Raw genomic sequence first — 16,345 nt, forward strand, 5'->3', positions numbered from 1 at the left:
CCTCCAACATTACCCCCTCTGAAGAGGTAACCCTAAAATCTTTTAAGGATTAGATGAAAGCTCCCAAATACTTTTGACTTTTTTGGCCTTTGGAACAGAGTATGTTGCTAACAGGCCGAAGGACATTTTGACTTTTAGCTAAGAAACTGGCTACATTTTGGGTTTTTTTTTTTTTTTTACCCTAACTGCCTAGTCAATTCCTACCTCCTATTCTTATTACACCATCCTCTGAAGGAGGATTGCCAATAGGGAATAGGGACGCCGACCACTCTGGCTTCTTCCATGCTGAACAGGGATACAGGGTGAGGCAATTGGAGTACCCCTTTAGTGGGTCAATCTAAAAGACTCCCAAATTGCATAACTCTTATCTCTAAGGGGGAAAGAAAGTCTTTGAATCATGAATAGAAGATGTGAAGGAGACGTTAGGCAAGAGTAATCAGTATTACAAGTTCTAGACAGGGAACTAGAAAAATGTCAGAACAGGGCAATTTTCAAATGTTCATGTGAGAGTTCATTGGAATTTCTTGACAAGAACTTCCAAAATCATCCCTCTGTTGGGTTCTTCTTCATCTTTCTTCTGTCTTCCAATGCTGGACTTGTTGGCTGGGAAGAGTGGTGGAATACTCAGGTGGAGGTCTTGTGACCCTGGTTGTCACTCCTTTAGTGAATGAGCACAACCGTCAACACGGTCAGTTGTGACTATGTTTAGTGATCAGGCTCAGTGGAAGTTGTGATAATGGTAGTTATTTCATGCAGAAGGGACTGCTGTATAGCATCATCTTATTAAAAGGACCTGGAATTTCAAAGGATTTGGTGCTAGGAGCCACATATGAGAGAGAGCATGTCATTTGTTTTTTTGAGTCTGTGTTACTTCACTTAGTTCTTCTGTCTGGTATCCAACAATCTGGGTCCAAGTCACCTTTCCAGTACACCCACGGTTTCCCTTGAAAGGTTTCTCTACAGCAGTGGGACTTGGTACCTGCCATCCCCAAGCTTTGCCATCTGTCAACCACACCTCTTTTTATTGATGAATGACTACTCTGCTCAGAATTGGCAGTGTATAATCATTCTTACAAACTTTTCCTTCTGTTGTTTGAATGGTTAATGTCTTCCAGAAGTAGTTTTGGGTCTGTGATTTGTAGTCCATTAGTGGGTCATTGCTAACAGTTTGTTGTTGTTCAAAAAGAAACAAAATAAATTAGAATCGGTAATATAAGAGTGTACCACAGAGAAAGCTCAGGATGTTGCTGTAGAACAGGATCAGATATATACATGGTCTGGTCCAGAGATTCAGCATTTTGAGACTTCCCATTCACAGAGCAGCTGCATGAGAGAGGAAGGTGCTAATAGAAACAAGTAAGCAAGCAATACATCTGGGAAGGGTACAAATTGTGGAGACGATACCAGAATATGGTGTAGCTGGATAGGGTCCAAGGTGCTGATTGAGAAGGACTTGGGAGATGAGTAATGTATGGCTCTGGGTCTATCTCCAGAGAGCTTAACGGGGATGTGGTTGTCACCATCCCATAGGCTGGAGACTTCAAGGAATAAAATAGGAAAAAGAAGATAGAGCTCAAGCATGTTCTCTCTCCCTTTTTCTCTCTCTTTTTCTCTCTCCCTCCTCTTCCTAGATGTCACAAGGTAAGCAGCAGTCCTCCATCATACCCTCCCTATCATGCTGACCCAAACCTCTGAAAGAATGAACCAAATGTAAATCATCCTGAGCTTGATTTCCAGCCCCTTTGGGTGTTAATCACAGCAATAGTAAGAATAGTTGATAGAGTAATTGAGGTAGGAGTCTGTGATAGAGTGGCATGTGAAACTTCCTGAAATAACAGAGGGAGTACATTGTTCATCTGTGCAGAGAACTATGTTCCAGACAAGGAAACAGCAAGTACAATGGCAGAAGTAATGTGGGGTTACCTCTGTTCTTACAGTGAAAACAGAAAAAGATAGAGGCTGGCTAACTGCAGCAGATAAACCTATGGGGAGGGACATGGGTAGGAGGCCTGGATTATGTACGTTTTCTATTTCATAGAAAGGACTTTGACCGTACCACCTGAGATAGGAACCTTTAGAAAGCTAGTGAGAGTAAATGTAAATCTGTCTCTGTACCACTCACTATAGGACCTCCCATCTTTTGTTTGATCCCATTATCTTCCTTTGGTTATGTATGCTACTGTATATCTAGGCTGTCAGTCTTTGAAGGTAATTTAGATATGCATATATACATATACATATGGAAACAGACCTAGAACTAGATGTTGGTTTATCTCTACTACTGTGCTTATCACAGTGCCAGGCATGTAATAAGCTGGTTTTGCTTGATTTTTGCATAAATCAGTTTTAAAAGATAACAATAGGATTTACTGTTACTAAATAGTTCTTTTGTGACATAACATTCACTTTATTGGATGAAATAAAAGCATTTATTTAAATTTCTTTGCACACTGATTTTTTTAAATTGAGAGTTTTATACATGTATATAGGATGTTTTGATCAAATCCATCCCCCATTCTCTCTCAAAAATCATTCCTCTATCCCCACCACAACTTTTCCTGTCCAACTTCATGTCCTTCCTCTTAAAAAAAGAACATGAGTCCATTTAGTGGTGCCTATATGTGCATAAGTATATATGCCTATATGAACATCTACTAGAGCTACAAGGGCAGCATCCCTTAAGGAAATTTATTCCCCCCCAGCAGAAATGGAAATTCATGAGCCTCAACCACTGTTCATACTGGGATCTAGGCTGGCTTGATCTTATGTAGACCTTGTATATGTGGTTACAACCACTGTGACTTCATGTGTATGTCTAGCAAATGTTTCCCTGCAGACATATATACTACTTCTGGGTCTTATAGTCTTTTCATTCCCTCTTTCACAATGATCCCTGAGTCCCAGAGGAATGGAGTTTGATATCACTGTCACATTTCATTTTATACATGCTGACCAGTTGTGAGTCTCCGTATTAATCACCATTATTGCAAAAGGAAGCTTCTTTGATGAGTTTTGAGAGATGTAACTAAGATTAGAGGAGATGACATGAGTTCCTTTTGCAAGCAAAATAATATTATTGTCTAATCAATAACAAAACTACTAATCTAGAAATGTAAAAGAACTTAAGTGACAATTTATTACTATGTCCATTTTGCAGAATAATAGTATTAAGTTTTTCCCTGGGGCCTATGACCTAGCCAGTCACAGGGTTATGGCCCAGTTAACAGTACTAGGCATGAGTTCTGTCTTGAGGAGCAGGCTTTAAATCCAAGCATGTTGGTTACTTCCATAACATTCATGCCACTATTTCACCAGGAAGCATATCTTGTCAAGCTGGTAGTTATTGTAGTTCACAGGGTCCACATCTTGGTAAGACTGTTGAATACTTTTCTCCTCCAGTAGCATAAATATAAACTTCTAGCACTATACAAAAGTTTGCCAGTAGTGATAAAGCTTCCACGTAAGTACCAGCTTGATTTCTCCATGTCTTATGATTAAAGTATGTAGTGTCTTCAGCAATAGGATCCTGCCATGAAGTTCTGGAGGGTAACCAAGAGCAATTGCAACACTCTGTAGTGTTTGTAGGGGATCTGTGGGACTTCACTGATCAACAACTCAAAAAGAGTTAACCCATACGTGGCATTAGGCTTTTTATTTGATAACCTGTGTTATCTGGAAAAGGCATTGTCTTTGCTTAATGACAAACATCCTGACAAAGAAATCATGGAAGTAATCCCATTCACAAAGGCATTATGAAATTAAAATATCAGGCTGGAGAGATGGATCAGTGGTTAAGGGAACTGCTGCTCTTGCAGAGGACCTGGGTTTGATTCCCAGCACCCACATGGCAGCAAACAACTGTCCATAACTCCACCTCCAGGGGATCTGACACTCTCTTCTGACCTCCGCATTGCAGGAAATGGGTGCACTCACATACATGCAAAACACTCATACACATAAAATAAAAATTATAAATAAAATATTTTTAAAAAATTAAGAGATCTTGCAATAAATGTAGCCAAGGAAGAAATACGTATACCATGAAAACTTTAAGGCACTGAACTGGAGAAGATACCAGAAAATGGAAAGACCTCTGATGCTGATGGATTAGTAGGGGCAATATTGTGAGAAATGGCCATACGCGAAAAACAATCTAAAGATTCAATGTAGTCTCCATCAAAATTCCAAAGCAATTCTTCACAGAAATTGAAAAAAAATCTTAAAACTCATATGGAAACACACAAAAGACCTAGGATGACTGACTAGTTCTTGGTTCAAGAACACGCATTGGTTCTAAGCAGCTAACAGTTCCTGAGTATCCCAAATACCTTCTATGTGCTTGGGGTTTTGAATATTTTGTGTACATTGGGAAAGGATTTCTTGTGACACAACTCTGCTCTTTCTGGGGCCTGGAACATTTTCCTCTATCAGAACAGTATTCTTATTCTCTCTCTCTCTGTGTCTCTCTCTCTCTCTGTCTCTGTCTCCCTCTGTCTCTGTCTCTCTCTCTCTCTCTCAATTCTCAAACCATTAGCAATTAAGGACCTGTTTACTGAAGGCTTCATACAGAACAGAGGAAAACTCTGCATCTCATGTCACACAGCGAGGTTTAAGATAAGTCTACCAGGAAACATTTAGCCTTCTCTCAAAATGTTCTCTTCTTGGCTGTCCTTTTGCTGGTCTTCTCTTTTGCTTTTTCTTCATCTAACCTTTTAAATGCCCCCTTTTGCTTGCACAAGCAATTCAGGTTATCTCAGACCTCGTACTTCTTCACCAAAGCAAAAACCCAATAGTCTCTGCTAATCTGTAAATTAAAATTGATCCTGACCTACATAGAATGTCCATTCTTGTTGGCCTTTTTGTCCAGCAGAATACCAGAGAGCACTGGCTATGTGTCAGACTTGCTGATTACAAGTGGCAGGCCTCACGTTTACCCTGTACCCCTTGCCTTGGACACTGCACTCTGGGGGCATCTCTGTCACAGGGTGGGCAATGTCAGAGTGTCACATGCAGGGGCTGCAGCATGGCTTCAGAGGTCAGACAGCTGAGTCAGTACTGGTCACCCTGGAAGCCATAGCTCTCTATTCCAGGGTCTAATGATGTGTCAGATCTTGCACATGTAATTTCTTCCCTGATGTTCGGTTATAACTTGTGGACAGTACCTATGCATGTGAGATTAGTTTGTGAGATCAGTTATACGGATAAAAATAGACTATGTGAAACAACAAAACTTCCAATATTCATGTAAAACCCCTTGTAGTGCTGTAGTTCAAAATCTGAGCCCTAATATTGCAAAACGGTGTTTCCCCTTCCTTTCCTTTTCCCCCTGATACCACATCTCTGCCTCCTTCCTCTGTATGCAATCTCCCCCTGAAGCTTTGACCATGCAGGAATCATTAAGGCATGTGACACATGGTTATTGTCCAACGTGAAGCCCTCGGTGCACTGCATAGCTGCTGTTCTAGAGCAGTGGCTGCAGTCATGGGTCACACACATGAAATGCATGTCTAAGCCACAGCTCAGAGCATAGAATAACCAGCAGAAGGATCTAAATCCGCGTCCTCTCTGTTCTAGTGACAATTGCCAAGTCTGGAAGTGAAAGAAACCTCTGGGGAAAACAAAACACACAAAACCCATTTCATGTGGCTTCAATGGGTATCTGAAATAGAAGCAGACCTTGGCGCAGTATTTATTGCATCTAAACTACTCTTTCAAGTGCTTTGCTTATCATTAAGCATTCATTTCCCTAGAAACTGGAGCTCTCACTTCTTGTAGCTTTAGCAAGTGAGGACAGTTTTGGCTGGGCTGGCCTGACTTCCCAGTAGGACGTGGCACACTCCGTGGCCTTTCCTCCGCTATCCATTGCATAGAAAGATCTGTTCATTTGTGAGTGTGAGGATTTTTCTGGGAAACAGGAGATAAATCTCGCTCCAATGTAGTAACCCAGGTTCTGTGTGTAAATATGATTCTAGTAATAAATGAGCTAATTGTCAAGAAGTTGTTACTGGGGAAGCTCGCCCCTCCTTCATTCCACATACAAGGCACATTAGCATCTTTAGAGGTGTGCTTTCTGCTGTTTCTTTCTCTGTGCTCTGACCAAAAATAAGAAGCACCACCATGTCTGTATGTTAATTACAATCAGAAAGACCATGTGATGGCTGAGAAATGTGGTTTTGTCTGCAGTGGCCACTTTTCACTGGAAAGAATGAAAACCACATCACACCCGACAGGCGCAGGAACAGAGCTGACTTTGCTGTCACCTAGCAAGCTGGCGGCTGCATTAAGTATAGTAATCTAGTAACTGAAGGAAAGGCCCACCCTACTTGCCTTTTTAAATTTTGGGATTGGAAACTGCTATCATCATCACCAATTCTTATTTTACAAGAAAAATACCACAGAGATGTTTGTGCCTGTGTGTTGTTAGTTGATATCCTGAGTTATGAGCTGACAAAGATAACAAGGACAGGCTCAGTGTTTGTTCTTCGATGAGAAGTGTTGTGCCCTCAACTGCTGTGGATTCTCAATTTCTATGCAACTCGAGGGGAAGAGATACTGAACACACAAGTAATCAGAGAGTCATTCATAAGCAGACAGAGGCTTGTCTCCAAGGAATGGTCCCTACAACCCTTTCAATAAGGAAAAGCCTCTCTCTTTTCTCTCGAGGGATTTAGGATCTGAACAGAACAAAGAATTCTTGATGAAAGGCAGCTAGTCTTTTTATTTTTATTTTTTTAAAAGAATAAAGCTAGGAGAGATTCCTTGTAGCAAAACAATGCAAGTAAAAGAAAGACAACAGTTGAAAAAGAAGACCCTGCAACAAATTGTGTGTCTAAGAAGCATGGGTCTTTGTGAACCACCTGTGTGGGAGACAGGGCTGTGCTGAGTTCTGAGCCATGTCTATTGGCCTAAGGGACCAAAAGTTACTCTGGCATACCAGAGAGGCCTCATCACAAGTACTAGAGACTGGATTCTCCCACAGGAACCCAGTAACACCAACACCAGCCTTTGAGAATAAGTGAGACTCTGTGATTCATCAGGTAGGAAACATAAACGCCAGATGGTACAGATCAAAACAGCATTCAGAAACCTTATGACTGGAGTAGGAAGTAGCAAAAGAAACTGGCATTTGAAACTCAACCCTTCAGTCACTAGCAGGGTGATGTAGGGTGGGTGACTCCTTTGAGTTTAGCTTTGCTTCATGGCTGTTGTGATGATTAGATGAACTGGTTTATGAGAAGGATAATGACACATAATAAGTCCATAATCCATGTTCACAAATATCATTTGTTTGCCTTTCCTTGAGGATGAGTTATACTTAGTGATTCCCTTCCAATCATTGCAGTGGGAGAGGGTTAAGAACATTAGTGTAGATTCCTGAAAAATACTCGTTTACCTGGTTTTGAGGTCAATATGCACAGTGAGTGGTAAGTCTTACTGATGGGATGGATCATCATAGTGCTGTTGTAAGCCTAGAATTTCACCTGAGCTCTTCCTCTTCCAAACCTGTAACTCCAGTGTAACCACACATAAAACCTCAGTCACATCTCAATAAGAGGGATACTGCACAAAAGACCTGAACTATGTGTGTTTTAACTCTCAAGACCATTGCAGGTAAGCAAAGTCTGAGAGGAAACAGTCACAGCCCAGAGGAGCCCAGGGAGACAGAAAGACTGAGTGTGACTGCATAACTTGAGCGGGATGCTGTGACACAAAAAGCACATCGAGGAAGGACCAATGAAATCCAAAATAAAGCGCGCAGTTTAGGTAATTGGAACATGCCTATTCTGGTTCATTAACTATGGTGAAGAAGGTTCTACACTAAAGTGGCAAAGAGTATAAGGTGAATAGGCACTTTTGGTACTCTGCACACTAGTTACTTAAACAAATAATCAAACTGTGAAGGAAGGAAACTTATGAAGAAGTGTCATATAGCTCTTTATACATTATGGAGGGCTGTGAACTGAAGTTCTTAGAAACATCCATACCTACATTCAAACTGCAAGGCTGATGAACTGATGAGAACTTGGTGATTGTGAAGAATGTTGTAGAACCAGAGTCAAAATTAACTTGAGCCAGCTTCAGTCTCTTTGGTAGCTATTTGGTTTTCACCTCTGTTGTGATAGATATATCAGCTTTTTAACTATTAAGGGAAACCTTTGAACTGTATAGCCTAACAGACCTCAATCTTCCATCCAAAAGCTAAGACCGTCAACAGGTGATGTGTAAAAGCCACAGCAGGACTTTCTCTGCCTTGCTGCAACCCACTTACCTGAGAGTCTCACCAATGTGTTGGAAAACACCATGATTTAGATCTTTATTTTGTTCTGTGACATTTATTTATTTATTTATTTATTTATTTATTTACCTTTATTGAAGGGGAAAGTGTGTATGCATTCTCACATGGGTGTATGGGTATATGGCACATGTGTGGCACTGAGGACAACTTGTTGGAGTCAGCTCTCTCCTTCCACCATGTAGGTCCTGGGGTGGAAACTCAGATCATCAGGCTTGGCAACAAGTTCCTTTGCCTGATGAGTCATCTCACCAACCCCAGGACTGGGATTTTTTTTTTAAACAGATGAAGTAGAAGGTTAGAAATTCAGGGCTCAAAAGTTAGGGTAACCAGTAGCCTAGGAGAATATCCATATTTATTTCTTTATACACAAGAAATTCAGAAAAGCCTATGATTTTAGGTGTCTTAGGGCCTTTATTGAAGGGGAAAGTGCAAACACAGTCCCCTACTACCATAAATTATGCAGCTGAGTGTCCCACAGTTGGGGAAATTGCAGGGGTCAGCACACATGGAGTGCAGTGGATAAACCTCACCCTGGGAAAACCACCTTCTTGATCATGGTCTTGCCCCTGCCAGTTTGGTGACTATTATACATTGGATCATTTTATTCAGAACACCCCAAATCCATGTTCCCAGGCCATGGTTGCTCATATTTGGTTCAGAATAAATGATCTATTTCTCTCTTTGAGGTCAGAGCTGTGTTTTGCATTGGCGGAGCAGATGTTAGATTTAAGAAGAAAAATTTACAGAAAGAGAGAGAGAGAGAGAGAGAGAGAGAGAGAGAGAGAGAGAGAGAGAGAGTCTTATAGGGTACATCTTGAGGTCAGAGAAAAACTTGTAAGAGTAGATTTTCTCATTCTACCATGTGGGTTCTGGAGATGGACTCAAGTTGTCAGGGTTGGAGGCAAGGACTTTTAGCCAGAGAACCATCTTAATCCTCAGATATCAGATGACATGGTAAATGCATATGGGGTACCTGGTAAAGGGGAGACCCCTGGAGAGTGTAATGAAGCTTTTCTTTTCATGTTGCCTTGAAAAGAGGATGTCTCCACAGATCGTGTCTTTCTATTGAACACTTCTGGTGGGGAAGCAGAAAGCAGATAAGCCCATGTTTCAACATTTAAGCTAAAGCTGGTTTTTTATTTTTTTCTGAGAAGGTAACTTTTTAAAAGAAACCTAAGTTATTGAGCACTTATTCAACACTAATGCCAGTCTAAGCACTTTGCAAATTAATCTCATTTAATCCTGAGACATTACTATTAATTTCTACATTTCATTACTCAAATGAGTCTCGTAAAGTTACACACTCATAATGGCTAACTTGAAGTCAAGCTGTTCTGTACCCAGGACTCCAAGAAGAATGAAATTTAGCAAATCTCTTATAAACATAACAAGTGGGTCATTAAATGATGGGCCTCTGATTAGCTGTCCCCTTATTGCAAGTGTCCACTTCTCAGCCCAAGACTTTCCAGATAAATCAAATCATGATGTTGCTGCTTGTAATGTGAAAACATATGCTCACTAGCTGAGGATTGGTTTCATCAGTAAATTTATACCAAATATGTCTGACCTGTAGCCTATCTTCAAGTGAGTCATCAGCAGTCTAATTTCTGTCTCCTGCTTTTTAAGCCTGAGCTTTGGTTCAGGATGGAGACAGTAGCCACGAAGGGTTACAAGAGTCTGTGATTCACATCATCTTCTCTTTCAGGAGAGTTGAATTAAATGAATTAATTTCATGTTCCATAAATAAGAGGTTTACCTAAGGCTTGCTTCCAAATAAAACATCAAATACCAATACTCAGGTTTATTGATCATTTCCTGAGCGATTGGACTGGATGGGTGCTTTGTAAAGCATACTTATTTTATACTAAAAAATAAGGCACTTCATTTTGGAGTTGAAGAGCATGTTCAGAGAATTAAGCAACTTGCGTGGAGTCACACAGGTAGTCAACAAAGGAGTAAGTTGAGCATAAATTCACCCCATCCAAGGTTAAGAACTTTCCACCTGCTCTCAGATGCAGCAGCACTTCTGACCTGTCCCTGGGAAGCCACAGTCCTATGGGTGTACCGTCACTAGCCTCACATACCACACCTCTCTTCCCCTCGTTCATGGTCCTTTCTTGGAGAGCACTGTCTCAAGTCTGAGTCAATTTTCTCATTTGACAGCCATCACTGTGTTCAGTGGAGACCAAAAGGCTACTGCTGTGGTTGGTACCCTGTGCGTCTGACCTGGAGCCCTGGGGGCCAAATTCTCCACCTCTTACCCCTTGATAGCTACATAACCTGTCACAAACCACTGAACTCCGGAGAGCCTCCATTCTTCTTTTCCAAAAGAACATGATGTTGGACATCCTGCTTACCTAAGATTTATTAAATATACACTGGTAGATAATTTATGCAGAAATTTTCCATTCCTAATAGAGATTTAAGTTAAAGTTGTACTGAGGGGACAGGATGCTTTGTGGTAATAGAGGATCAACTGTGTATATTCCTATACCACCACCAGGAGAGGCACATTATGTTATCCATATCATTTAAAACTCAGCAACCTTATGATGCAAAATATTCCTGTCCTCATTTCACTGAAAAAGTAATTGTGGCAAAAGTCTTAAAATGTAACAACATTGGAATAAAAAAGCAGATATCCCTTCAATATATACAAAATACATTCAAGTATTGTAAGAATTGTGAAGAATGAGAGCAGCTAAAAGGTCAAATGAAGTGGGTGACCAGGGCATTCAGGAGCATGGCCAGGGCATTCAGGGGTGTGACCAGGACATTCAGGGCTCAGCTCCCTGCTGCTGTTCTCTGATCCCTTTTCTAGGTTCAGAACCATTTCATGCCTGCCTTTAAACTACCTTTTCCTGTTAACTTCTCTTCCTAATAAGGCCTCTCTTCCCCCTTCCAAAGAGCCTTTCTCCTTCTCCATTGTGAAAAAAACCTCCAAGCCTTGCTGAACATCTGAACATATTGAAAAACTGCACCCTTTTGATCTTTAGTACAAATCGATAGTCCATCTTGGGAACAGATTTCCTCCTCCTCCTCAGGCTTCTGTGTCTGTAACAGGCTTCCAAAGCTTGAATGTAGAAAGGCTGGAAGGAGAATCACCTGCCCCTTTCGTAAAGCCCAGTAAGTCAGCCAAGGAAGCCAGAATGCTACAAATACCCTTCTGCAGAAGTATTGTTCCACAGCAACACAGGCACAGCAAGAGCCAGTAGAACTCATTAGTGGTATTGCTGTCCTCAGCCCACGTGCATGCCTGATTTCCTGAGAATACAGTGCACATGGCATTCTGTACTTGGTGCACAGAATCTAAAGAGAAGACTTGAAGCCCGAAGACCCCATTACCTCAGCTCTTGGTGTAAAAGCATGGACAGATCATCTAACTTCTCTGAGTCTGGGTGCTGTCAGATATATAACGGAGCTAATATTCTTTCTTCAATCCTATATAATCCAGCAGTATATAAGCCTGAAATCTAGAGGCCATCTATGTTTCCTGTGTCTTATTTACCCCAATAGCTAACATGTCTCCCAATTCTGTTAATTTCCTGCCTTATGTATCTCTCAAATTTCCTGTCAGCTTAGACTTCATAATTTTCTCACCAGGCTAATGCTTTGTTCTCATCAAACTCTCTTCCTCGTCTACTGCCAAAATCAGCTTTTTTTCTTCTCATTGCAGACAGTTAACTTGCTGAAGTATACACCTTATGTTCTTACCTCTGATTAAAATCATTGTCTGACTCTCAATCATCTATAAAGTGTACATTTACCAGACCAGGTACAAGATCACCATGACCGTGCTCTTACCTAGCTTTAACAGCTGGGAATTTTTCAGATCATGTGACAGAAGCGCCTCTCAAATCAGCTTAATAAAGAATAGCTGGTGGCTTGGGAAACTGACGGCCTCCATCAGCACAGGTGTCACTTGAACCAAAGACTCAGTCTCATTAGAAAGCTGTCTCCATCCTTGGCTTTGCTCTCTTCCACAGTGACTTTATTCTTGATTAGACTTTTCTTATCCAATAACAAATCTTCCCTAGCAGCTTCAGGCTCACCTAGCAACTACTTAGCAGACACCCTTCCCCATACTCACACCAGGGAGCATCTCCGTCTGCTAGTCTGCTGTGAGTCATATGCTCAACTTCTACCAACCCAGAGGAACACAGAAACTGGGCAGGCTCATTCAGGAGCATACCCAATGGCTGCCCCCACTGGAGTTTAATGTCATAAGAAGAGGATCGTTATATAGAATATTATCATACTTCCATAACCAAAATAAGAGAAAAAACAGTGCTAGGGTGTGAAAAACAACATCTATTCTATTATCTTTACTTAGAGGAACTTTGGGTTCCAAAATTTAATGTATCAAAACAGCCATTTTATTTTCGTTCAGGATGTGATGGTGGTCAGGAAAGAGTTCAGCTGAGTAGGTCTTTGTGAGATCTTGGAGGACATTACAGGGCTACATTAGCACAGCATTTGATGGTCTAATGAGGCCAAATTGCTAGACTGACCATAGCTGCTGCTGGATGGGGGATCAACTGAAGGTCTACCAATGGTTTCCTCAGCATGAGGCCCTCAGAGTACATGGACTTCAAGGGAGGCCAATGACTCCCAGCTCTGGCATTCCAACAAAACCGGGGAGAGCTACATCCCCTTTCTGACCTAACCTCCTAAGTCCTACTCAGTGTCACTTTTCTGAATTCTGTTCACCACAGGCCTCATAGAGTCATGTGGAGGAGATAGAGACTATACTTTTAGACAAAAGGAGTGTCAAATGATTTGTAGCCATTATCATTTCCCACTATTTTATGAAAATGTTCTCATCAATTTACCAAGCTCTACTGATGTGATCAGCACCACCACCCCCCCCTGCCACTGTGGAGCTGCTCCTTCTTCTTTCCTGAGGACAGGTTGGTATTTCCTTTGGACAGCCACACCCTGAGTTCATACCTTTTTTCAGAGTGATGTTTAATGATGTATTATAAAACCCGTGACCCCTGTCTCCAGCTAGAGAGGCCAAGTTTTATTTGTCGCTGTAATTCACCTATTAGCTGTCTTTTGTAGGCCCTCAGTGCATGTTTGCTGAATGAAAGAATTAGATTTTATAGCCAGAATTTTTCAAATGTTAAAGTGCTGTTCAAACAAAGGCTGTCATTATTTAGAAGATAATTGAGCCTTTTACTGAGAAAAACATAATAGCTTCTGGTGATAGCTTTCCACCCAACAAATTCTAAGCGAATGATCCATTTTACTGTTAAAAACATTAAGATTTTTCTTTCTTTGTACAGCTTAAATAACAGCGACACCTAGTTGTCTGTTCTTCCTACTTTGTGTGGTGTTTGGATTTCTGTCCTATCCTGGGTCCCATCCTAGGCCTTCTCCATGAGTCTCTTTAATTATGCCAGTTCTTCTCTGAATCTTTTATCCTTTTGTACCTAACGTTTTATCATCTAATTTTCCTAGACCATCAGATGATCTTTAATCAATCCTACTTATTCAGTATATATTTACTGACTATCTAAAGGTCTACTGTGCACTACATTGTGATGGGCCCTGGGATGTACGAAAATCAAGTCATAATCCTTCTGAACAGGAAACTCCGTGTCTAATGGAAAAAAGAGTATGCAAACAGAGGCAGCAGATGCTTGGGAGGCCTGCAGAGTGTCTGGGGCCTGACCCTCTCTGGGTTCCTCAACAGGAAGAAATAGCCAACTAATTGCGAAGACGAACAGGGAGCTAAAATTAATAAAAGAGGGTATTCCAGCCCTTGCCTCTGAGCAAAGGGATGGAGACAGGCAATTGCAGGTTAGGGGAAGACTAAGCACTTTCTTGCTGTTGGTGTTTAATGCAGGTGCAAGTCAATGATTTCTGGAACTTGTATGTAACAAAGTCACATATACCCTCAGGTAGGACTCTGGAAAGCTCAGGACAGCTAGCAAGATAATTACTTATCAATGGAGACTTATCTACTGAAAAAAAAAAAGAATATGTAATATTTCTGACCAGTGCAGCAAGCTGTTAGGAGCATCACAAGTAATAGTAGAAGCCAAAGGTCCTTTAGTGACAGTGCTTTGGTATGCCCAGTCACCTGCCTTGTCACACCTACTAATGAGCCACATTCTCCTTTCTTGAGGACCACACCCCCTGTACCTTACTCCAGGAATGGACACATGACCTGGGTGTAACTGGTCAGAGCACTGTTTAGCCAATACTATGCACAGGTCCTGTTTGATTTCATGGATGACCTGGAAGTTCCACATGAATGAATCGGAAATGAAAAATCCCATGATTCATAGGAAAGTAAGGAAATGGAAGCTTTCTTTCCAGTGGCACTCTGAGTACAGTTCAAACCTAAACAACTAATAAGCTACAACTTGTTAGAAACATGCCTAAGGCATAACCTAAGGTGGTTAGGGGGATTATCTGCGCAGGTACCAGGACTGGAGCTCAGATGCCCAGCACCCACATAAAAGGCCAGCAGAGCCACATCCCCAAGGAAACACAGAGGAGAGGCAGGACATCTCTCTATAGCTGTCCTTAAATGAAAAGTACATCTACAGTTGTCAATTTCCTTTTATTGTTGTTTTAAGTGAATTTTACTGTTCTTGTGTCTCAAAGCTTGGAGAATCCCAATTCATAAGTCCTGTGTTTGATCTAAGGTACTATAATATTTAAAACTCTCATACTTTCTCTGACTCTATCTTTTACTTACAATATTCCCAGACTTCCATTTCAAAACAATTTCTGAAATCCGTAATTCAAGAAAATTTTTGTGGAAACAAGATGCTGATTGGACAGGTACACATCTGAGAGACTGATTACAATGAGCACCACCCATATTCTTCCATCAGTTTTTCATTGCAATACACTTCACATCCCACCTATGCCACCCGTTTAAAGTGTATAATTCAATGTGTTTTAATGTCTTAGGAAATTATAGTCAAATCAGAAGTTTTGATTTTCCCATGTTTTCTTTACAGAATTTTCTATTCTTGGTGTTGCTGTTTAATTTCTATGATCCCATTAGAATTAAAGTTTGTGTATGACAGCCAGTATGGTCAGATTGCAATTCTGCATGTGGCTGTCAAGTTGTCCTGGAACCATTTATTGAAAGGAATATTCTTTTCTCACCAAACTGCCTTGGCTCCCTTGCTGAAAAAATAAATTTACTCTAAATGTGAGAGATTATTTCTGAGCTCAGTTCTGTTGACCTACATGTGCACTGATCCAGGAGCTCACAGTCTTCATTGCTGCAGTTATGTAGCAACTTGTAAAATTGGAACACGTGAATTTGCTTCTTATTTTTCAAGATTCTTTTAGCTAGTCTGAATTCCTTAAATTTTCATTTGAATTTTAGAGCCATTGTGTCAGTTTCCATTTTTAAGAGGCACTTGAGATTTTTATCGGGTATTTCATTGAATCTGTACATCAATTCTGAGAGGATTAGCATCTTAACAATCTTGTATCTTCTGATGTATAAACATAGGATATTTTTGCATTTATTGAGGTCTCCATATCAGTGTTTTGTAGTTATCACTGTTCAAATTTTGTGCTTACTTTGGTTAAATTTATACTTAGTATATTCTTGCCTGATGTTGTGAATGAACTATTTCCTTTTTGCAGTATTCATTGATAGTGCAATGAAAAACAATACTTTTGCTATAAACTCTTCAGTAGATGTTCTATAATTTTCTACACATAAGATCATTTCAGCTATAGTAAAGTTAGTTTTATTTTTTCCTTTCTAAACTGGATGGCTTATTTTTCTTTTCCTTGTGGAACTGTAGTGGCTAGGACCTCTAATACAATGTTAAATAGGCATTGTAAGATCAGTCATTCTTTTCTTGTTCCTAATCTTAGGAGTAATGAATTAAGTTTATCAGTATTAAATATAAACTCTCTATGATGGTTGGTTTTAATGGCAACATGACACAAATTGAAATGACCTGAATAGGGAGTCCCAATTGAGAAATTGTCTTAATTGCTTTAATTGATATAGGAAGATCTACCCCAAAGTGGGTGGTACCTTCTGGTAGCACCCAGATAAAA

The 16,345-nt window shown here is 40.5% G+C and overlaps 1 non-coding gene across 1 annotated transcript; it reads right to left on the minus strand.

Annotated features, from left to right (window-relative positions):
- Positions 1 to 8,713: 8,713 nt before the first annotated feature.
- LOC115068806 lies at positions 8,714 to 8,877 on the minus strand. The gene has a single exon (XR_003848147.1). It is a non-coding gene; the product is annotated as a U1 spliceosomal RNA (small nuclear RNA).
- Positions 8,878 to 16,345: the final 7,468 nt, after the last annotated feature.

The sequence above is a fragment of the Nannospalax galili genome, unplaced genomic scaffold (assembly GCF_000622305.1).
Source record: "Nannospalax galili isolate Female #2095 unplaced genomic scaffold, S.galili_v1.0 scaffold128, whole genome shotgun sequence".
Taxonomy (NCBI): domain Eukaryota; kingdom Metazoa; phylum Chordata; class Mammalia; order Rodentia; family Spalacidae; genus Nannospalax; species Nannospalax galili.